The 25,097-nt window shown below is 39.5% G+C and overlaps 1 protein-coding gene and 2 non-coding genes across 3 annotated transcripts in view; 2 read left to right on the forward strand and 1 right to left on the reverse strand.

Annotated features, from left to right (window-relative positions):
* LOC124167231 (protein SMG5) overlaps positions 1-25,097 on the reverse strand; it is a 329,111-nt gene that overhangs the window by 236,406 nt on the left and 67,608 nt on the right. The window lies entirely within an intron of this gene.
* Trnai-aau lies at positions 10,192-10,265 on the forward strand. Its single transcript has one exon. It is a non-coding gene; the product is annotated as a tRNA-Ile (tRNA).
* Trnai-aau lies at positions 11,036-11,109 on the forward strand. Its single transcript has one exon. It is a non-coding gene; the product is annotated as a tRNA-Ile (tRNA).

Raw genomic sequence — 25,097 nt, forward strand, 5'->3', positions numbered from 1 at the left:
GCTATTTATGTAGAAAACACGTGAACAGAGAAACTCGTTGAAGGGTTGGTGGGGAATATTAGGGAGCATCAAATGTTCGTTCCACCTTACACCGACACCAAAAAAATCACCAAACTTTTTAAATTTACACGAAAAATTACATTCATTTCAGAAAAGGTATATTTTGAAGACATCCACATTTTTCATTTTTCCCACTGGGACTACATATAGGAGGCAGTAGTCCGTCCCGTTTAAGTTTCATTTTGATTGCCACTTCGGACGCATTTTAAACGGTTTTCAAAACGTACGCAGTCCGTAGATTGGGTGAGGTCGGTCAATTTATTACCAATATATACTCCTTACTTTCACGAGGAGTAGCATTGAAAAGTCATGAACTTAATGCTACTACACTACCATGAATACCAACTTTGATTGATAGTCTTAATTATGGCTTATTTCTCCGTGCAATTCGGATCGCCCCGCCCCTCAGTTATGAGAACGACGACTTTTGTAAACACATTTAAATACATGGTGGGTTACAACACGTCTAGAGGCCGCCTTGAGGAACCTCCATTTACAAAAGCTATCCATTAAGAAGCCGCATCTCGGTTCGTATTGGTTATCAAGGGAACATGAAAAAATAATTTCTTAGTTGATTTATAAGCTACAATTTTATAATCAAGAGTTTTTTTTAATAATGAATATTTTTCAAGTTAGTTGCGAAAAACCGATTTAAAAGGTTGATTTTTGCGTCGAAAAACTCTAACTTTTAATCGCAAATAACTCTAAAAATATTAGTTTTATGAAAAAATGTAATGAACATTTTTTACTTAAAATTGTTTCCACATTGATTCCTACGGTCAAAATATTATTAAATATTTCCGGCCCCGAGATGGGGTGGAAACCACCCCCAGGGTAAAAGCGCCCGTTGGAATCATATAGATTTTAACCCTTTGTCTATTCCCTACCTATTGTCAAATTTTCAAGTAAATCGATGCTGTTTGAAAAACTTGCAATACGAAGTGTTTTATTTCCTGGACTAATTGTAATGTTGTTAATGTTGTTTTCCTAAGCGTTTTGCCACCTTGCAGCAGCATCATAGTATTAAATGACCGCTAAATGAATCTGTAATATCTATATAAACGAAAATATCAAAACTATGGAAATGAATAGATAAACAAAGATATCGCACTGCCTACTTAACTTCATTTCACAGCTCTGCCACACATGTTTCTATCGACTTACTATCATCATCAGGTACTAACATATTCTTAATACAGACAGATATATGTGTATCTTCCAAAAGTAGTGAGAGGGAAGGAAGGCAGAAGATTGCAGGCCGATCGAAACACGTGAGTACAGCTGTGAAATAAAATTAAATGGGCGGCACGATATCTATGTTTATGATTTGATATGCTGATCCACGATATCTCTCCGGAAAAAGTTGAATTTATTGTGGAAAGCTCGAAATAGGGGGGAGGAATGGGAGCAAGAGCAGGATGGCCTCCGAGACATCGAAAGTGAGAGAAGGATGGGGAGAAGTGAAGACACTAATGCAGTGAGCGAAACGTTTGCTTAGCGGGATGAAGGATGAAGAGAATGCCGGTGGGGATATGCCTGGTGGCGGGGCTCGCGTGAAAGTGCAGCCGCGAGAGAGGGAGTCACGGTGAAGGTTAGGTGTGGATACTGCTCTCCCGAGCGGAACACCTAATCCGCGATTGACAGCAGCATCACGTCCTGGGGCAGCAGAGCGATAGGCGGGCATAGTTAACGAAAGGGAATCGCTTTGAAGGACGAGGTGCGATGGAATCAGGAGAGAGGAACGATCTTTGCACATTCACAGTCATGGCTGCAGATTTACCTACAATACTCATCAGTGATTTGAGGTGTTAGCGGCCGAGTGGGTACAGCATTTGGCTGGTGATCAAAGGATCCTGTGTTCAAACCCATCGACAGGAAAATCTTTCCTTTCCGTAGAAAAATCGTAGTATGGTTTCGCTATTAGTGGCCCACTCCGCCGTGACGGCATTGGGATTTCCTTATCCTTCTCCTTCCATCCCTATTCTTTCCTTAGATGCGTCGTCGTGCTCTTATCGCGGCGGCGATCTTCTCTTATCTATCTTATGGAGACGACGAGCCAGGGGCGGGCTAGTCCAGCCGGCGAGAGCTGTCCGATGACAGTTCAGTAGGAGGTGCGGAGAACCCTGCGCCAGCACGGTTTGCAGCAAATCGCTGTCCCCCAAACGCACATCATACCCTCGCCTAGTCATACATCGTTGTCACATGCATATGAAGCAGTGAAACAAGCCTGAGCCACCAAAACAAACATTTTCTTCGAATCACCAAAATAAAGAATTCTTCCTTTGGGTCCTTAACGCTCGTCGTTCCTTCTGGCTCCATTCTTCACGGAACCCTTTTGTTTACATATGATGTGGGTGTCTCCCTTTCTTACCTGGCAATCTTGCCCCCACCCCGAACTAGAGCCTTCCAACTGTCCTAACCCACCCGCTATATTCATCAGATATTTCGCCGTCCGATTATCACTTGTTCGGTTTGATGGCACATGGACAAGCTGATCAGCAGTTTCACTCGCATGAAAACCTCAAAAAATGGTTTGATTAGTGGATAGCCTCATAAGAAGAACACCTTTTCCTGTAACCGTATTCAAGCTCTGCTAGAAAGATGGGAAAACATTGTAGCTAGCGATAGAAAATACTTTGAATGATTCATTTGTGAGATTTTTTTTGCAATAAAGTTGTGATTTCATTAATAAAACAGCGAGAAACTAGTTGCGCAACTAATATGATCTTAGTTTTTCCGACGTATCAGGTGCAGAAAATGTTCTCGGGTTTTCCACCGGTTAATGTTCTCCAGGTTTCCCCGAGAAAATTTTATCAAGATTTTGCCGGCCTCATTGGCGACGAGATTGATGATTGTAATTGGGGGAACTTGTGATCATTACAGTCATTACAATTATAATTAACCACGAGTAAGTTTGCTTAATGGTTCATACGGTGAACGTTGATGAGAAATGAATTCTGAAAATCATTGACATATTCACGCTCTTGATATAAGAGAAACAATTTCATTGCTAAATCATTTTCACTGTTAGGAGGAAGGATGGACGAGGTTGGAGGCCAACGGAGGATGGAGAATTTTATGTCATTATGTGCCATGCATCCACCTACGCCGGCTTCATATCCACCCACGATCTGCCAATTAATTTGCGATTTCAAGGGGGCGCCGAAGTTGATGACGGAAAAATCTATGCGTGCGTGGGAGGAGTAGAGAGAGGAGATAAATATGGTCGGAGGAGAGTAGGAACGCGAGATTGGGTTAAGCACCAAAAGATGTCCCCACGGCATTAAAATCCAATCGTGTGCATGAAACGCCTCTGCATTTTCGATGGGAGTAGTGTGAAGATAATTTTATAAAAATTAATAACATCTTCTGAGAACACTATCATTCATCATGAAAACCAATAAGTCATGTACTCCAGGATCTATGACATCTCAAAGAGGAACTATTTACAGTTCGAATCGATAAATTATCGAAACTGCAATATTACGGCAAACGACTTAACCAACAATTTACGCTTAGCATACGAATATACGAATTCAATCACAACAAATTCAACGTCTTTCATTGGATTAATTGCACCCAAAAATTCAGTGGAGTAACAAGGACTTGGTTTTGGGCGTAGGGGCAGATCAGATTGAATAGGACATCACACTGGGCAATAATACACGAAATAATTGCTTTACACTGGGTACATTCATCAAAGACATTTTAGAATTACTTCATTGTACAATTTAAATTCTAATTTTAATAAGTAGAAGAGTCCAAATTAAAACCTAAAAAATGTAATTATTATATTTCAAACAACAAGATTACTGGAATGCGAATAAAATTTTTATTTTTAGGATTCTGGAGGAGTTACATCATCCTCATTCCCTTTCGTCACGCCACTGCTAAAATTATAGAAAAAAGAGTTAGGAAAGTGGAATCGAACTCTGCTGTGGTAATTGTTTCGAGATTAAAAAAAAAACATTTACTATTTTTATAAATAGAGCATCGATTTTGACCGTGCGGTGTGGATGTGGCGGTCCTCTTTCATGCTTCATGATGGTGATTGTTCACCCCCCGCCAAACACCCTAGATGTGGCTCGCAGGGTATTATGTAGATGTAGATTTTTCTACCGATTGAATACAAGGGCATTGGAATCTTGCACACACATTCTATGGAACGCACATATAATATACAATATACAATAATAACGCACATAAATAAAATAAGAGAGATAGATTGTAGAACAGACAGATTCCGAATGTCATTTTTTCCACGATCAATAAGAGATTATAACGGCAGCAATAGAACTCGTAAATAGATTGCATGACTTGTAATGTAGCCTACTAATCTATGTAATAATTACTGCATGTTTCTTAATTCAATTATTATTTCTAACAGCATATAGTAGTATAGTTTGTTAGTAAACGGGACGTTTTTTGGACGGTGTGGTGTGCATGTGGGAGTCCAAATGCATGCTGCATGCTGGTGATTGATCACCCCCTGCCAAACACCCTAGAGGTGGCTCGCAGGGTATTATGTAGATGTAGATATTACATATGTGTTTACGTGAGCCTGAATACTCACACATACAGTAGGCTGGGGTCCAAATGGGGCCTCTCGGTCCATTTACTTCCCACTGATGTCACTCCCCGAACATAAATTCAGAGAAGGACCTTTAACAGCCATAACCTCCAATGGAATCTGCCACGCAACATTTACTTCTCGATGGGAGGAGGGGAGCAGGAAAGGCCGTGGGGTCGAAACCGTAAAAACGCACGTGGGTGGGCGAAGAGCGAATAAAATAAAACCGTAACCAAGCTATCTTTAACGGCAGGGTCTATCTACGATACATGAAATAAGATGGTACTGTCCGCTACCATGAGGGGTGGATATCCCGATTCGCACTCAATAGCAAGGAGCAAATTCAATATAATTCAGCAACCAAGGGGTTAACATAGAGGAGGCCGTATTCCACCCTATAGAAGGTTGATTTCTGTTGCCACATCTGTCGCTTTTTAACAGGTTTTCGAAAATGTCCGCAACGCTGCGATGATAGTTTTGCGATCCTCTTTTTTTCGATATTTTTCGGTATAGTAATTACAATTGTGAGGATATGCATTTAAAATCTAAGAATTCGATAGATCATACCAACGTGAATACGAATGCCGGTTAATTTCTACGTGAAAATGAGATCACTTTGTCCGTCAGCAACGCGAGTGGCGACTTTTGTGAACCCATTTAAATACATAGCGCTTAAATACATAGCCTTCGCCGGGGAAAAGGATGGGTAGAGATATTCATTTATAAGAGCCCCTTACAGTCCAGTTAGAAATTTTAAAAATTATTGAAAGTCAGGACAGTACTCTTATAAATGAATATCACTAGCCATCCTTTTCCTCTATTCTGGCGCCCGTTTTAAAATTCATCAAGTAACTAGGTAAGAATAAGAAAAAACAAATCATAATTAGAGCCTGAAGATGATGATAATTCATGGAAACCCGGGTCGCGCTCTGATAAAAAATAATTGGTGTAAGTAATTGTCTGATATCCAGGAAAATTTATAATGGAATAACACAAAGTAAATCAGGAATCAGTGAATTTTGTTAACAATGATCATGTTTTTCCCTAAGCAAAAAACAATATTCGAGTCCCGATAGCCCACAGAATTTCTATGAATACCAAATCTTTTCTTCTCCATTATCTTTTATTAAGTACACATCACTTGCCTTGGCAGACCCCGAAAATCTTTTCTGGAGTAACACCATCGGCTAACTTACGAATCCGAAGCAGTCCGTTACTCAACGCCATACATTCAGACCGCACTTCCTAGCTTCTACCAAAATGGCCCTCTCTCACGCGCATCAACACGTTTTGAGCCGAATGCATACCTCTCCACGCACGCATATGCGTATAAATAGAATTTATGTGCAAGGGCTAAAGCACGGCAAACGTAAATGAGGTCGAGTTAAAAGGGAGAGGAGAATATAAAATCCATTGGAGGGGTGAGGGAGACCTTATGCATCATGGACATCGAGATACTTTCCAACAAAATGATATCCCCGCCCTGTGATCCTTGCTCCAGGCCCGCTAACAATCACCCCATGAATTTCGCCGAAAAAAAAGAACAAGGCAGAACAAGAAACGGAATAAGGAGCACTAGAGCCATCACAATAGCGATAAAAGAGCATCTGTAATATTGATATCAATAACTGACAAAAGAGCACCTGTAATATTGGATTCAATAACTAAGTGTCAGTGTTTATTTAGAGGAGGAATTAAAGGAATATTTACTGAGAAATTGCATGACTGCTTCATTTCTCTTCTCTGTTTGTTTTTTTTGTTTTTTTTTCTTTACTTACTAACAATGAGGCTAATTTTTATGACTACTAAAAATTCTGTACTTTTTTGGGTTTTGCCATTTATTATTTTGTTATATTGAGGTTCATTTTTACATATTATGTACGAGACAATTAAAATTACTGCGTAGTTGCCAAAACTCCCTGCAATCAAAAATTTAATATTCTATAGTATGACCACATACCCGTCCAAAAGGAATTGCTCTAGGAAAAATTAATTGCTTTTCTTGAATGAATTCTTCTGGGGTTTCCAACCGGGTCAGGCCGACGTTTCGCAGGGAGATTTCCCCAACATCTTCAGGGCTGATGATGTTGGGAAAGTCTCCCAATGTTTCGTCGGGCCTACAACATCCAGACCCTGACCCGATTGGAAACCCGAGAAGAATTCATTCAAAAGACATTCACCGTCAAATATCGGGATCTTCAAATTGTTATTCTGTTTTATAAATCTAATTGTTGTAGATGGAACAAGCGATGGTTAAACTTCAATTTCATAGACCTATTAGTTGAAAATGACATTTATATTATTGAACTTCAATTTCATACATCTATTTAATGCAAATAAAATAAACGATTGTTAACCTCCAATTTCACAGATCTATTTCAGGCAAATGAAATAAACGATTGTTAAATTCCAATTTCACAGATTTTTTTGATGCAAAAGAAATAAACCAATGCTAACTTCAATTTCATACTTATATCTATTTGTTGCAAATGAAATAACCCACTGTTAATCTCCAAGTAAAAGATCTATTTTTAACAAATAATATTAACATTGTTAGACTTCAATTTCATTTATCTATTTTTTGCAAATGAAATGAACTACTGTTGAACTTCAAGGAGGACCCGAAGACGAGACGGTGTACGGTTGAGTGGAAAGGGGGAGGGCGTTACCCTTGGAAAGAAGAAAGGAGATATATAGAGGGGAAGTACTCGATGTGGTGGCAAGAGGGGAGGGGTTGGATAACCGAAGGCACATATTTCACGTCCGGCCCCAGCCGGGGAAGAGGCGATAAGTGGTGGGAGAGCTCGAGGGGAAGAAAGGATAAGGTTGGGAAGCCGAAGTGAAAGGATCGTAAGATGAAGGGGCAGATTGGAGGACACGCCAACCCCTCCCTCCAAGGGCCCCAATTGATTGCACCCACCCCTGGACCGAGAAGCGGGGGCCGTCTTAAGCACCTCCTTTTCAATCACGACGAATCGGGGATAAGTGCCCCTTAACACGGTTAACCAACATCGAATACAAATGGCGAGTATTCCGACCCTCGGTAACCATGGTGACAGGGAGTGGGCAAGCAGACGGCCACTATAAGGAAGTGAAGGGAAGGCGAGGGTAACTACCCCTACATCGAAGGGGAGAGAATCCTCGGGAAGAAACAAGGATACACAGCACCCCCCCCCCTTTTAGGGGTGTCAGCAAGGGAAGAAAGTTCCGGGTGGACAGAGGTGCCGTTAACGATTTCGACGGAGGAAATTGGCTCAGTTCACCAGATGGCCACTCATAAATCAGTGTCTTGAACGAGAATTTTTCGTTTCACGCCTCCTTATAGAAACTACAACAAAGGACGGAGAAAAAAACTCAAACAAATTTCCTCATACCCACCGAGCGTGGTTGCAACTGCCGACTGAGATCAAATTGACTTGAAGAGGAGATTTCTCAAGAAAAAAATCTCTGAATATCCAAGGGAATGGAAATGAAAACTCCCTCAATAAAATATCCATAATGTTGGAAACAATCTTCGGGGAGAAGATCGCCGACTGAATTATTACTACGTCCTTTCCCGGGTTCAAAGGAAACAACTTTAAGTTGACCGACAACAAATTGGTTTAAGCTTAAGATTTCCCTAGAAAGAAACCACTGAAAATCCAAAACCCAACAGAATGGAAATCAAAACTCCCTTGACGACATTAGGTGCTTTGCTCTTTTAAGGGTCACCGTAAATAAATCTCTGACGCAACTTCATCATGTAACTGACATGCCTAACTTCGTTGTTCAACACAAAAGAAGATTAGGTATTAGTTTGAAATCCAGTTAGTCTAAATAAAGTTATTTTTCTTTTTAGTAAAGAAGGAAGACAGCCCTGTCAGTTTCATGGTCACCATAAGCTTGCAGATTATTTAAGGTGAGAAGCGAACGATGGGCTCGTTGACCAATTATCATTACCGCTTACTCGGACTGTTTCAAAATTTTAGAATTTTTTAAGGCATTATCACAATTAGATTATTAGCCGAAGAAATATTGAATACTTTTACCTTTCTTGAAAAGGAGCCAGAAAAGTTAGCGATGGAATTATCTGCTCCCGTCCAATCACCGTGGACGCCAGACGGGGTAACCGATACCTGAGGACGTCGGTAACTACAACTCGTATGTGAGTGATCCCCAACTTTCGCACTTTGGCAAAATACTGGGTGTTCCAAAGTGAATAGCGGGGTTTAAACGCTCTATAATATTATATTACACTTAACTTACAGCTAAAAATCATGCATCAAATGAAAGAGCAACTTAAACAGTTTTGTTTGCAGGCAAAAATGCGCATTTCCGTCGCCAGCCGTTAAAAAGCGTAAGTAGAAAAAATGGCGGCCAGTGAACAGAAATCTTTTGGTGTTTTACAGTTTGCAAAGACAGAATCAGTAGGTAGTTACTATGCAACGTGCGTTCCGTAACAACTTCAGTTGTGATCCTCAGGGTGATAATAACGCCCGCGCCTCCACTGCCAGCTGACCTTTCCGAAAAAAACAGTATAAAAACAGCTGTTGCAACAATTACTCGAAAGACATAGATTCACTTTTGGAAAAACCTCGTATATCGTCTTAACGTGTGCTATGTGACGAATGGTGCTAACATGGAACACTAGTAAGTGTTTGAGTTGCTCTTTCTTTTGATCTATGATTTATTACTGTAAGTTTAATGTAATAGATATGAGAAACCGTTAAAACCCTGCTATTCATACTAAAACCCGGTATTTCATTCGAGTGAGACGCTGACAAGTGATGATTTCCTATTCGTCGAAAACCTATCTTCTCATTTACCTACCAATTCCATCAATTAAATTGCGACAACAGTCATGAACGAAATAAGATTATTTTACCAAAACTCGCCATGTTGGTGGTCATAGAGAAAAGAAAAGGAATAGAAATTGATTTCTACTCAGGTTACAACACCCCTATAGGGTAAGGTATACGAAAACAATGCACCATATAGTTCCACACTGGACTACCAAATACGTTACCTCATTTAGATAGTAAAAATTTATTAATACATAAATAGGACATGAATTCTCGGATAGTAGAGTATATGGTTGAATAAACTGATTTCTCCGAATAAACTTTTATGGAGGACTACTGGGAGATAATCTTTGAAAATAGGAATATTTTATACAGCGGCTAGAAAAGCAAGTGAAGGAAATATAAGAGCAGGGAAAACTAAGGGAGTTGCCAACAGTTCCATTACGAAAATGGCACAAAGAAAAACCGCGATAAACGCAATGGAAAGTAAAGCTGTAGCGACTTGGAGATCATCCAAAGAGAAACCTCTCTAGTGACGCACTTGAAGTAAAAGCGTCATATAAGAAACAGTTTAGCAACTGTTCAATAAGTTAACAATATTTTTATATCACAATGTTATTGGTATTGTAATCTATCCTCCTAGTAATTACTGGTTGGACTGATGCGACGGTGATAAAAACGTCAGCCAATTGGAGATCCTCCAAAGTGAAACCTCTCAAGTGACGCAATTGAAGTGAAAGCCTCTTATAAGACAAACAGTTTCGGCTACACCAACCAACTGGCCCATTAGCTCAGTTGGTTAGAGCGTCGTGCTAATAACGCGAAGGTCGCGGGTTCGATCCCCCCATGGGCCAACTTTTTTTTTCATCTGTCCCTCATAACATTTGGCTGAAAAAATAAGGAAATCTTATTTTTTCAGCCAAATGTTTTTAATTTTTTAATAAGGAAATCTTATTAAAAAATTAAAAATCAGACGAATTCGGGAGAATCCACATGGAAGACATGCACAAGCCAATGAAAACGAGGGATAAATTATATCAAAAGTGACCAAAATAATTGCCTCCAATTGAAAAAATATTAATTTTCTTTTCATAAATTCTTGTTCTTAAGGCAAAAACTGCTGAAGTTCAAAATGGTTCCTAGTTCGCTGTTTACTTTAGAAGCCATCAGGGATTAGTCTTCGCTGTTAATTTACTTTCAGAGAATTGTTTACGGTAATATTCCGTCACAAATTAATGCCATCCCTGTATTCCATGGCCATATGAGAATGTTCGTAGAAAGTTAAAAGATCACAACCATTCCGGAGAAACTGCCAGAAATATATTATTACCTCAGAGGTAAAGGACAATATGTTCGTTTTTCTAAGTTTTCAGGAGAGCATTTTTAAGATTTTTCAATAACATAACAAGGAATTCTTAGAGGGTTAGGCAACAAGTTTACAATATTTTAAATCACGACGTTATTGGTACAGTAACCTATCCTTTTAGTAAATACTGATTGGATTGATGCGACGGTGAGAAAAACGTTAGCCAATTGGAGATCCTCCAAAGTGAAACCACTGAAGTGACGCACTTGGAGTGAAAACCTCTTATAAGACAAACAGTTTCGGCTACACCATACAACTGGCCCATTAGCTCAGTTGGTTAGAGCGTCGTGCTAATAACGCGAAGGTCGCGGGTTCGATCCCCCCATGGGCCAACTTTTTTTTTATTTGTTCCTCAAAAAGACGTTGAAAAAATAAGGTTCCCTTGGATGAACGTAGAGAAAAAAGCGAGGCATGTACATGTCTTTTTAACCTAATCAAAGTATCACATTATCTAAATACTTAACACTCACTTGATATTGCTTTTTTTTAATATTTCTCAATTCTTAACATCCACCTGTGTTTTGCATAAGTTACGCCACAGTGTATCAATACAAGTAAATCGTTAACAGAGATTTCAGAAATGTCAGACACAAAAAATAGAAAAAATATTCCTCAATAGAAATCGAGGAAAAATATGAATAAGAAAATTATCTGACACCATTATACATTTGGTTTGACTGAAGTACAATGGACAATTTTCCAACTGATGATCCACTCTCTATTCAGATAATATTTTTTAATTCATGATTGTTACGACATTTATCACCATGACAGTTCTCCTTGATGGGTAAAATATAATGCGTTTCCGACATTTTATTTTCAATAATTTCCGAATAATTTTAATTGCAAAATAATTTCCGACATTTATCACCACGACAGTTCTCCTTGCTGGGTAAAATATAATGCGTTTAGGATGGTTTCTGTGTTGCCATAGTCTCAATACTACAAAGGTAATATTTCGTTAATAAGTAATGCCATCCCCATGCTCCATCGTCTTATGAGAATATACGTAAAAAAATTAAAAAAACGGACGAATTAGGAAGAATCCCCAAGAAATATATGCATAAACCAAGGAAAACGAGGGATTCGACCACCCGGTTTGAAAAGGCGTCTGCGTGAAGCGAGGATCCGGAAAGAGGAGAAGGAGAAGGCAGCTGGATTGAGCAATGATAACAAAGGACCGTCGGAATCCCTTATCTCCGTAGCGACCTCCCCGGCCGCCTTTTAAGGTCGCCACCCCCATTCAACCCCGCCACACATCCCGCGGCCGCATCTGCTGCTGCCCCGAGACCCATCCCATCCTCACCCCGTCCCCCGCACTCCCCACTCATCGGCGACAACACGCGCACTTTCCGCTTAAAACTCACCCGCTCGCCCGCTGTTCCGACTACATCTAAGGCTATGGCCAAAGGGAGAAGACTGGGGGTCCACCTACAGCAATGCCTCCTTCTCTCTCTCTTCCCCCGCGGGGACCCTTGAACTCAAAAGCGACTTCCAGCGAGCCATCAAATAAATGCCTTTTGCCGGAACGATGCCGCCGCTTCGTGGCAGGGAGGGATAAAAAGAGTTTTCGAGGGAGCTGAGGGGGACGGTTTTGAGTCGACGAGGACACGGGTGTGTGACTGAAGGAAAGGGGATGGAGCAGACGTAGGGGGGAGGAAAACGCCTCGTTTACATCAACATAACTTATAGTTAAGTTAACTCGATTTAACTTAACACAACTTTAATTTAACTTAACTTAACTCGCCGAAACTACAGAGATCAAAACTCAACAAGAGCTATTTCAGGGGTGAAATCTTGATTGACGTGAAATCTTTGATTGGGAGAGATAAATAAAACTTGCGAATTTCACTGTATGAATTTTACTTGAAACTCGACCCAAGTTCAATATTTAGTACCACCTTCAGGCCAATTAAAATTCATTCAGTGAAATTTTTATTTATTTCCATCCATAAAAACGTATCTTGATTATTATAACCTTCAAAAGGTGCAAATTGACTACGAATAGTCATTAGTTGAAAAATCTCCATTTTATTTATCTATTCCTCGTCTAAAAATATGATTAGAACTAACTTTCACAGAGATAGCACAACGAATATGTGTTCCCATGAGGAAAATTCTTGAAAATATCTACTGAAATAAACCAGTGGTATAAAAGGTAGTTCCGTCCATCGAAGAGACATGGACAAATTATTATAAGACCAACACTAACAGCTAGATTGATGCGCGGTTCGTGCTGCGATTGATGAATTAAAGCCTTTTTCACTTGAACTCGACTTAACTTGGCAAGAATCTTGAGTTGAACGTTGATAGTAATGTGCGCTGCTTCAAAACGATCTCAAACAGCGTAAATCGACTAGACAATGCCATTTGTTGAGAATAGGTCGACTGATTTTTTATAGCCAATAACAAAGAAGAGAGCAATGCTGATCGATAACTACAATAACTACCGAAATACTGCAAAATAGATTTCAGTTTGATGCACATTTGAGCTTTATTTACTTTCTTTACTTACTTTATTTTACTTTCTTTCCTTAATTTTACTTCCTCTCCAGTTTGATTAATGAGGCACTTGTGGCAAGTGTAGTTTTTTCCAGAAATATTTTCATTTTATAGCTATTATAATTTATTTATTCCAAAAATTATGATTGTACAACTGGTATTAATAAAGGAGAGGGAACTTTAACTGGTCTCCAGGACGATGAAAATGTACGTTAAAAAAAATAATTGCAGTCACTATTACATAGGTCTGGTTAAAATTAAATGACATCAAATTATTGTTCAATATTTTCTTGAGAAAAAAGCAAGTCTTTTGGCAGTTTTAACATTTTATTTGAGAATTTAACTTTTTTAACTTCAGCGGGCAGTAGTTAAATATCTTTGGCCCCCATACAGAAAGTAACGTTAATATAAAAATAATCTTGGCCTGTTTTTTAGAATGGTTAACTCACTCCTAATATTATATTTACGTTTATAAGACACACTCGTAATATCGCCACTCCTGGCATAAAAACGTTGCTATGAACGAAGCTCATGCTTAGTTCATAATGAGTCAAATTACGGGAAGAAAGGTTTCTGCACTTGACAGAGGCGCAGCGAGTGGGGTTTTGGGGGATAAAACCCCCTCCAGAGCTCAGAGAAATTTTTAAGTTTTATCCATTTTACTTAATTGGCTTGATATTACTAATAGAATAGTGTAATAATTAATAATATATCCCTCAGAAAGTCGTAAAACTCACCATTATGAACCATTTATCTTAAAATTCCGCAATTTATTAATCTCGCACGTAAGGCTTATCCTGGTGGGTATACCACAACCCCACACACACCGGTATCAGTTGCACCTAAACCCCCCTGCCTTAATTCCTAGCTGCGCCTCTGGCACTTGATACGCCGGAAGAATCTAAGATCTTAAAAGTTACGAGAAGTTAAGTTGTTAAGGGAGGAAACCAGGGGTTTGTGGGGATGAGGAGAGGTATGTGGCGGCGTTGGGAAGTTCCCTGTGGGTGGGGGTTAGCCATATCCTGAGGGGGTATGAGGGAGTTGCGGGGGAAGGAGTATAAGGTCGGACATTGGCGTAGCGGAGGATATCGCCTGGAAGGACGAAACGAGAGGATCTCTCTATATGAGCCATCCGTTGCCAAATATGCTGGCGAGGGCAATATGAAAGGAAGGCCGGGAGGGTGATGTGGGGGGGAAAGGAGGAGGATTTGGCAATCTTACCGCAAAACTCCCTCCACCGATCCCCTTGCTCCGTTTATACCCCTCCCCCCAGCACTCACGTTGCCAGCTATCTCCCAACTCCCCCGATCCCTCCGAACCCTGACGCTTAACCACTCCCTCAAACGACACACAAGAGCCACCAAAACTTACTACGCACACATTTGGTCTTCTCCTCCCAGCTCACCCACAACACACGCCACCGACATCGGCGTAGAGTAGCCCGCACAGAGAGGGAGTAGGAAAAAAAAAAGATAAAGAAGATAACTTCATAGGTGGTTGGGTTTTAAGGGGGTTTGAAGGCGAATAGGGTAGAATGCGAGGTTGATCGTTTATCAAATCCATATACCCCGCAGACGAAATAATAAAAAAAATGTACGACCGAAAAGAAAAATGAGTAGTCGACAAGAATACAGCATTTTCAAGAAAAGAAACGAGAAAGACTAGAAAAAAAATCATGAAAAAAACAAAAGGTCAATGACAGGGGAGAGGAGGTGGTGATAAGCATAAAAAACAATTGAATAGCAATACTTCCTCAGGCATCAAAGCGAAAGGAATAAATGAATTATGGTTCCAGGACCCTATAACTCAAGCCGAAGACATCGAGAGAGCGATGTTAGTAAGCTGTCATTTCTCAGAAAACGACTCATAAAACAGCAGAACGTGGAAACGAATACAAACGATAGCAGTAAGAGAATAATAGCATAACACATAATACAGCACTAAGAAAAAATATTTCCTGCACAATCGAGCATAAAATATCTATTTCAAGCTCTCTGAAATGATTCAATTTTAATTGTACGCCGAAGAAGGAGTACGAAATACATCAGCGTGAGCCTCACTGGTGGAAAACCTAAAGGTCATGGGTTTAAACCTCTAAGTCGCGTGACCAGTATGTGTGCTTTGAGGTGGCTTAATAGTTAATGTTAAACTCCATTTGAGACTGTTAACCATTCTAGAGTTACGTAATTATAATAAAAAACAATAGCTGTCTAAAGGACATTACTACGAGGTAGGCTTAAAGACCATACGTGGTAAGAAATAAGGAAGGTAAAATGCCATGTTAAGAGATTATAAACAGCAGCTCAAGATTTACTTAAGTCAATTATTAAATTATTAGAGCAAATGATTGCACGTATTTATTCAGGAGTGTAGCTCCCTTATTTCAGAGTTAATGAGGTCGATTGGTAACCGGATGACGGACAGCTTGCATAAAAAGATCGACAGCCGAGTTCATTTGAGCCTTTGAGGGACTGAAAAGGTTTTCTGAAGCGCAAATAAGGGATATGTGGCATTAGAATATGCCCTTACTCATTGCAAGCCATAGGGAAACCACGGAATAACGTCCTTTCATACGCAAGGAGCGCTGCGTTTGAAGCGCCCTCACACTATACAGGGACCGCGATGCCTCTACCAAATCTCTGCAGAAAAATGCTGACCCTCGCTAGGGCGCTGTGCTTCGTGAAGAGCTCCTCAAGCACTCCGTTCATGAGATGGTACATAAAACCGCGGCCCCTTTAGCGCTTCAAGAAAATGCTAACGTCCACGCTGGGTTTCCCTCCACCTTTCCATTTTCTTCTCCCAATGGCACAAGTGACTATAGCTATTGGTGGCAGCCTCCTAAAAATGCTATTTCAACGTTTCATAAAGGAATCAATTTATCCTTTTTAGGAAATAGAATGAATAGTATTTGCTAAATTCAATCGTGTCAGGCGAAACATGATGGAACTACTTCATGATGAATCAAAAAAGGAAAGGCAATGGCAGGCTCCACAATGTATTAAATTTATGAAGTATTTATTAAATTGTGGAACCTGCCATTGCCTTTCCTTTTTTGATTCAATACTCTTTGCACTTTTCCACTAGCATGTGTGACGTCGGAATTCCTCAAGAAATATAAACTTCATTGAGATCTCAACTTGGCATTTTTATAACACGCCTTTTCTCTTAACTTTTCCCTTTAAACAATCCTTTTCTGTTTGCCAACAACACATAGTAATGTTCTTATAAACAAATAATAATCTACAATAAACAATCTAAAACATCAACCTAGCCAAACATACATTAACATGCAGATTAATACAATCAAAACCCCAAATGACAAACGAAATTACATTTTAAAAACTAAATAAAATGAATAAAAATGGAGTGGGACAGAGAAAGACGTTACATATGTCAGTGACTAATGTATAAGGACTAACAGTGTTAGTCCTTAAAATATTGCAGTACTGTGAAACAAGTACACTCGCCAAATAACTGAAAAGAGTAAAGCCATTAAATTTCCCACCATTACATACCTCAAATAATAGGCATTCATTATGAATTTCATTCTCATTCGTGTTGTTATACTTAGCTGTATTTTCTACGCATCGAACACATTAGAAAATAAATGGAAATGTAGTGATCAAGAGACGAATTTCACAGCAAAAAAAAACCTAGCATTCCCACTAGAGACGCGCACACCATCGATCCGTCGAAGACCATGGGAGGAAGGGGAACAAAATAAAACTGCAGAGAGAGGGTACGTAACACACCCGTACTTGCAAAATGATACCCGCGCCGAAATCACCCGTAAGAATTTACAGCCCCTTAACCACCAAAATGTGTAGGAGCGGACAAGTAGGGAGGGTGAAGGGAGGTAGTGGGAGGCGCACCAGTGCGACATAAAACGATACTGCGGGGAAGGGGATCCGAGGAGCATATAAAAGAATAACGGCCAGCGTAAAAGGAGGACGAGGCTGAGGGGGGATAGTGTGGGGTGCGTGGTGCACTAAACGATGTATCGAAAAACCATGTTTTTTAAATTCAAAGTGCACCACTTGAACGAAAGCCAGGTATATAAATCAATGCCGAATTGACATCGATATTTCGAACGCATAAGCATGTACAGAGCACATATCATTCAAATAAGTTATTCATGATGTCAAATACCAAGGTATTTTCGAAATTTTCCTCTTCGATTGACTATGAAAATACTATCAAGCGCCGATTTAACCGAGTACACGAATTTACGGGCAATAAAGAAGCGAAATATTTTGTTGACTTCTACGCTACTATAGACCCAGAGACAGAATAATTTTAATCGTAAATGTAGGTGAAGTGTATAGAAATTACTAAAATTGACGGCATATATTCGATTTTTTTCATCAGGTTGGTTACCTAGCTGCAATCACAAAATAGCACCGTGTGAAATAATACCTACTCATTTTCCGAGCAAAGTAAAGCATATTTCCAAGATTCTATTTCCCAATTATTTATCTATTACTATGCTCAGCAGAATTATATTCCCGAGTGGCCTTCTCTGTGAGAGAACGGAATATTATGACATGTCTAGCTAACATATCTATGGAACACAGAAAAATGAGAACCAATTCACGCCATAAAATATTCAATGCCATGTTTATTAAAAATTCTAATCGGAGATATTTTGAAACCTTTTCATTTATATAGATAACACAAAACATATTTCGTTTAAGAATATTTTCTCATGCTAGGATTGGACAAAATTCATTCAAAAATAGTAATAACTACATTTCTTCAAGAGACTACAGATGTAGACTGAGCCAATGAACACTCAAATAACACAATCAATTTTACTATTTTTGTCTTATCAAGGAGCCTCCCAATTCTAAAAATTCATTTATCCCTTAATGGCTGCGGAAGCATGAATAATGTCGTTTAAATTGACGGTATAAAACGTTAGTGCTGCTAGGAAAATAATACTGAATAGAACGGCATATTAAAATATAAGTTATTTAAAGTAAGACATGATTCCAAATTGCTATTTTCCACAATTATTGTCTTGGATACATCTTGGATATACGATTTACTCTGATAGGAAACTTGAGTCATATTTTGCACTTCTCCACAATAATTGTAATAACCTTATTAAAAAATAACCATTTATTTCAATACGTCGAACTTCCACTACATCACGCCCGAATCGGTCGAACTAAGAACGGCATATCTACTTTAACAAATATAACCGATGCATCGAGAAAAAACCGGTGCATCGGTATCGATACGTGCTGCACACACTGCGGAAAGAGGACCTGGGAAGATGACTGTGGGAGGCAGGAGAGCAGCGGAGTCATAAAAAAGAATGAAAAGGAAAAGCATGGGTGGAGTGAAAATGGAGGAACAGAATGGGGTGAGGTGGAGGCTGAGGGAGCAACTGGAGCCGGCGAGATCAGACCCACTGAGGTGTAAAGGCGGGGGGGCGGGGACGGGGGCTTTACTTTAGGTTAAGGAGGTGGGTGGGAGGAGGGAGCAGGAGTCGGGACTGTTAGCGGTGAGGAAGGCTGAGTGTTAGCCGAGCGTATGACGGCAGTGAAGTCGGTTTGAGGACCTAAGGGGGGCGGAGTTGAAGAGGATGGGACCCTGGATAGAACCTTGTGGGACTCCTTAAGGAAGGATACGGGCGGTGGGATGGGGAAAGAAAACGCTCCGATGGCCGGGCAGAGCTCTGGGAGGGAAGCCTTGGGAGCAAATGGCAAGGAAAGGGGGAGGGGAATCTCCGGGGAAATGGTAGTGATAGAGGAAGAAGATGTGGGGGGGTTGGGGGATGGGTCGGTATTTGGCGGAGAATAAGACGGGCTGGCGGAGGACTAGGGTTATGCGGCTGGGGTCGTCCCCTCCCTACTACTTCACTCGGAAGTCCCTCGGCTCCTTCTTCCCTTCCCCCTGATGACTCACCATTCAACAAAAGGGGTCTTCTCCTCCGTTGGATTGAAGTGCCAGGAGATAAAGTGGGGGCGGGGAGGGAGGTTGCGAGTTGGAAGCAGGGTTGGGCACATTTGCTAGGGGAAATATATATAAATTCGAGAGAAAGACAGGAATGCGCAATGGGGATAACGGCATGCGGGAAGAAGTTTGAAAAAATAAGAGGAAAATATTGGCAGAAAATATGAACGATACTGAACGAGGACAATGGCAAAAAAGTTATTCCACCAAGTCATACAAATATCTAAAACAAAAGGTAGATAACTTAGATAATACAAAAAAAATGAACTACTATTAATATTTCAGGAATTACCGTACGTATATTCGCGAAAAACATATTCATAAACAAAAAACGGCGAGTAATGATATATTCCTTGACACAATGAAAGGATTTCAAAGATTAAGGTAGTTTAATAAACTCAATTTAAATACCTAGTCCCTTAAAACCACGAAAACCGCAATGAATATGAAAGCATTACTTACTATACATGGCATTACTTCAATAAGATTCTATTCCACTAAATATTTGCGCAGAATTCATTAAGATAAAAGCATTTTAATATGCTAAAGTTAATATGGTGAAGTGCGTACTTGCAACAAGGGGTAAATCACCAAGCTTAGATAATACAAAGAGTGAATTAATGTTGATTTTTGTGGCATTATCGTTCATTCGCGAAAAATCTAATCACAAAGCAAAAGGAAAACGCAATTCTTTTTTCAACCGTTTCGTTTAAAAGCATTTCTGACTTTTAAAATAACAAGGCAATAATCTACAGAAACCTATTTTGACTAAATAATATTTTTGTGGATATTTGTGAGATTCTTTTCGGGACTAAGACTAAAATAACTGACTACCTTAAGTTCCTCTTCAATATGAATGTCATTTTTAGTTACCTTGTTACTAATGAAATCTCTAGCGGAGTAACGTACATTATTATGTTCTGGAGGTCGGAACAAATGGTGGACGCATGGAAATATTGAAACGATAGGCCGATGAAGAAGGCCGAACCTAAATATTCTGAATGTTCTGAATTCTAACCTTCTGAATGTACTTCACCGCCCAAGGAACTCCCCGGCGGATTTTCTTACTGCTTCCCACTTACTTTCCCAGTACGCTAATTACCAACCATTTAACTCCTGTTTCCTCCTTTCCCACACTGACCTTAACCGACGAGCAAATTAATGACCTCAATTTACCTCCTATACGGATCATCCTCTTTCTAAGATTGTTTCCCAGGATTACATATTAAGAGTTGGCTGTCAATCGACTGATCACTTTGACCGAATAATGAAGCCGAGGATTCGAATACATCGCATTCAAAGAAACTATCACTGAGGAAATTATTATGAACCGCCAGTGCGGAATAAAAGTCGAATTTAACTAAATATTTTCATGAATGGCACACGAATATCGCCGCAGCAAAATATGTATTTAGAATAATTATTACGGAGGGGGAAATGATAAATTTGGCTTCCCGGGTGTAAAATTCGAAAAAAGTATAGATACTAAGAATGAAGGAGAAGGATAGAGTTTATCGATGACGTTAAAATTGGAAGATATGAAGACTTCAAGGAGATGGCCGGAGACAGGAGAGAATGGAGACAGCATTGGCGCGGGAGACCTGCCGACGGGCAGAACACCACAAGACGACGTTGACCAAGAATGCTAAAAATATATATCTGCCCGTAGGTATTGGAATCACCTCTGAGACTAACAGAAGATTTGTGGAATGATTTTCCATACGGAATCGTATCCTTCAATGTAGTCCACCAAATTAACATGTTTGATTAATCATAGCGGGCGTAACTTGGTGGATCCATAATCGCAGGAATAGAAGGATCAACAACTTTGCTATTTCCACATAGTAATTTATTAACACCGACCATGATTTCGTTACAGAGAAACATTATCAAGGTGATAATGATCAAGAAGATTCCTGCGGTTAATATGTTTGATTATGATGCTCCAACCTAGTGTAGAGTGAGACACTACCCAAAAGGCATTATCCCTGCAGGCTTGAAATATATCTGTTAATTAATTCTAAAAGGACGAAATAGAGGACTACAGAGTAATCTTAAAAATATAAAAACGTTTGAATGAGAATTAAACGAAATAATTTAATTCTGCAAAGTCACAAGAGAATGAATGTACAATAATTACATAAAGATATTGGTTGATTTCTGCTCCAAATTATTTATTCTCGCGGCGATTATTGCGAAATTACCCTCATAAATTGGGTGATATGTCACAGTATTGTTACTAATCACCTATTTCATTTTGCTTCGTCAGGATAATAATTTGTTTACCTTGCACCCAGAAAATAGGGTTAATTATTTATAGATAATAGATAAGTTTATTTTTTATGTTATAATCAATAGAGCAGTTAACTATAAATATGGCAAGTCGAGCGAGAACGAAAGTATTTAACTTCAAATTAATGAGTAATGAAGAGAAAGTTGCCCAAAAAATGTCTACGATAAAGATGATAAATTATGATGAGAAAGAAAAATAATAAAATTGAAAAAATGAAAAGATTTGGGATGTGAAAAAAACCATATTCACCGATTTTTACGTTCAAATGGATTCATAAATAAACATACACGGCCATAAATATCCGAGCACTCCACGAGACCCTTTCCTTACCAATGATTCGTTTGATAACTTTTAACCCATGCCAGGAATATAGATAGCAATATGAATAATTAATTATATGGGCTTTACAACTTGATACACATTAGCACAGGAACAGATAAAAAATGATCAATGAGTAAATTAAAGGTTTAACGAGGCGATTAATTGCACTTTAAATATTTAAAAAGTGACAAGTTAATTGTAAACGATTTTAATTTTCAATCAAAGCGAAAGAGTTTTTTTTTAATAATTCACGAGGCAAACAAATTGAGAGCTTCGCATCGAATGTTCTAAACACGTTTATAAATTTAAATAAGAATTTCATAAATTTAAATTTAATTCTCTGCTCTCGGGTATAAGATATTTTGTATAAATTTATTAAAAGATAAATTCAAAATTGATTCAAAAATTCATCATAGCTTCTACCATTAAAAAGGTTTTCACCTAAAAGGAATATAAGTTGCGTCGCGGATCACCAACGAAGTTATCAAGCCAAGGTGCACTAATGCATTTCTAGAGTTCATCAGCACAGTGGTCTAAGATCGTTCAAATTAAAACCATGCTATAATCTCGTTTAGGTGTGATAGCACACTAGAAAATTCTTACGAAAAATGTAAGTTTGAAATAAACACAGTAACAAGTTCCTAGGTTCACCATGGGCTTGAGTTCCTTGGTACAAGAGGTAGCCATTTTTAATGTCGGCTGAATTTACTGTTTAATATTACGTCTAAAATACCAAATGAGTAGCTAATACTAATCATCATCATTTGCCGATTTCAATTATGTTACGATAGCCACTGTAGGAGTTATCAATTTTTGGTAAAATATTTAGATATGTAACCAAAAAGGTTTACTTTTCAGCGTCGAAAATTTCAAACTGGCGTCCTTTTTGTAAACATAATCCAAATGAACTCAAATTGACCTATGCTACACTCTAGTGCTTCTTTCACGTAATAGCTTACTTAAAAGCCCCTACGTCCCAGCACTTGCCGATAGTTTCAAGTGTTCCTAGGTAAACTATGTCCTAGGTACACAACCCTATATCCAATTCTGTCCCAGTCCAAAAGTCTTCAGTGGCCAAATTCCACATTATACAATAGGGTAGTTTCGTTCAGCAAAGAAAACGAAATGCATTGATTGCTATTCGTTACCCACCACTAGGGTTTATATTACCCACCACTATAATATACTAATTATTTTGTTTTAGAAATCCCAGTTTAAACGAATGGCAATGGTCAATTTTAACCGCATTTGAAAAAAAGCCAGATTGGCGCCCATGCGATGCCACTCCACGTGACGTAACAGGGACCTAGTTTCTATACGAGTAGTTAGGAGTTTTACGTCGTCTGAGATTACCAATGCATGCATGAGGCTCAGAGCTCAGGGAAACATTCCTTAATAATCACCTATTAAAACTGCCTATGGTCGGATAGTTTCCTGCGTTTGATAAGGTATTAATGATCCTTATTTAAGCCAAGCGCTACCTGCTAGCAGGGTACTCTGCTAACTGTTAGCAGCCTGCATCGCAGTGGCGCACATACTCTCGCCCCAAGGTCATCTCACTCGGCGGCAGCGGGAACCAGAATGACGTCACACGGGCTTTTCACATCATTCATACTTAGCCGTCGCGTTTTCGCGCGCTTGAAAATGTTCACTATTCATTAAATCGCAAAAAATAGATATCGTCATTTAAAAATCTAAAATCGTTAAATGCGTACTCCAGGAGTAATAATCTATCGATTTAGGCAATAAAAATATAATAGGAAACCGCCCAATTGAGATAGGAAGGCAGAGGGGTAAAGGTGAGAAGGAATGTACAGGAAGTTTGTCAGGAGGAGGTAGGATTGAGGTAGTTTAGGTATCGTCACCACAGCGGGGGTGAGACTGGGCCGAGAAATAGCGGGGGCGGTTTGCAGAAGGTCATTACTTCACACGGAGAGGGAGGGAAATGCCTTTTAAAGAGGGTAATAATTGACGTTCTATAGCGTGACTACACGGAAACGATTCATCATGTAAAAGAGAACACTAACTTCAATGTTCCACAAAAAAAAATATTTCAGCGACCCTTGTTTCTAAGCCTCACTGACGCGAAGTGCCTGACGTTTAAGTGCGACTTCAAAACCGCGGTCACTTATATAAAAAAGTTATTTTTGCGGAGCAACGAAGTTAGTATTGTCCTTAATATGATTTTAGTAGATATAGTTGCAAGGAAGGTCAAATAAAGGTAACACTTCATTGGCAGGGAAGCTGTAAGAAGGGTGATAAGGCCAATCATTCGAATCACCTTCAATTGCCTGTTTCTCAATCGTATCTCCGGTTGTCGAAAGCGAATCACTTAGCATTAATAGCTACCAAAGATTAAACATTAGCGACAATATTGACAACCGAGGGTCCAAGAAAGCCACCCACCATTAAGAATCAGTACACTCAGACCATCGATAGTAGACGACCGAATTCAACATTAACTACAGACGATCAAGAATAATTTTTACACCAATCAATAGCAAACAAATATGAAAATCATTAACAATGGGGAAAATCAGAAAATCGTCAACCGTCTACGACCTTCGAGTTAGGCGAGCATCGACCATCGATCAAGCAAAGGTGAGGTTTGCTGGGAAGGGGAGGGAGGAAGCTTAGAGGGATCTGTTGAGAGGATATTCCCGAGACGGGGAAAGGGTAGGAAGGAAAGAGGGAAGGGAAATGAAGTGGCAAATGGGAAAGCTGATGGGAGTGCGTGAAGGGGGTGGAGAGACGGATTTAAAAATTTCTTCGGATCAGCAGGAGAGGTAGGATTCATATTAGAGGAAATAGGAAGCGAGGGGTAAGATACGAGGACGCTGGATTCGGAGAGCGAATGGGCTGAGAGGGTGAAGATAAGAGCTTCAAGCATCTCGGGATCCTAAACACTGCACGAAAATCCCCGAAAAATCTTAATGTCATTCAAATTTCTTCACTGCATTCGACAACGCATAATAAAATCACCTCCATCACTCAAAATGATCCCAGCAACAACATTTTAGGGTGCTAATTCAATAATATAGGCTTCCAAAGTTTAAATTAGCCATTGCACTATCTCGGTCTTCGGGATGAAGCCGCGTCCAGTTGTCACTGTTCACATACCAAATGCATATGCAAACAGGTAACAGTAGGTAGATACCGTTCACATACCACATACATGTGTGAACAGTGACTTCGCCCCGGCTTCACCCTGAGGACCGAGATGGTGCAATGATTTTAGTGTAC

Source organism: Ischnura elegans, chromosome 10 (genome assembly GCF_921293095.1).
Source record: "Ischnura elegans chromosome 10, ioIscEleg1.1, whole genome shotgun sequence".
NCBI classification, from domain to species: domain Eukaryota; kingdom Metazoa; phylum Arthropoda; class Insecta; order Odonata; family Coenagrionidae; genus Ischnura; species Ischnura elegans.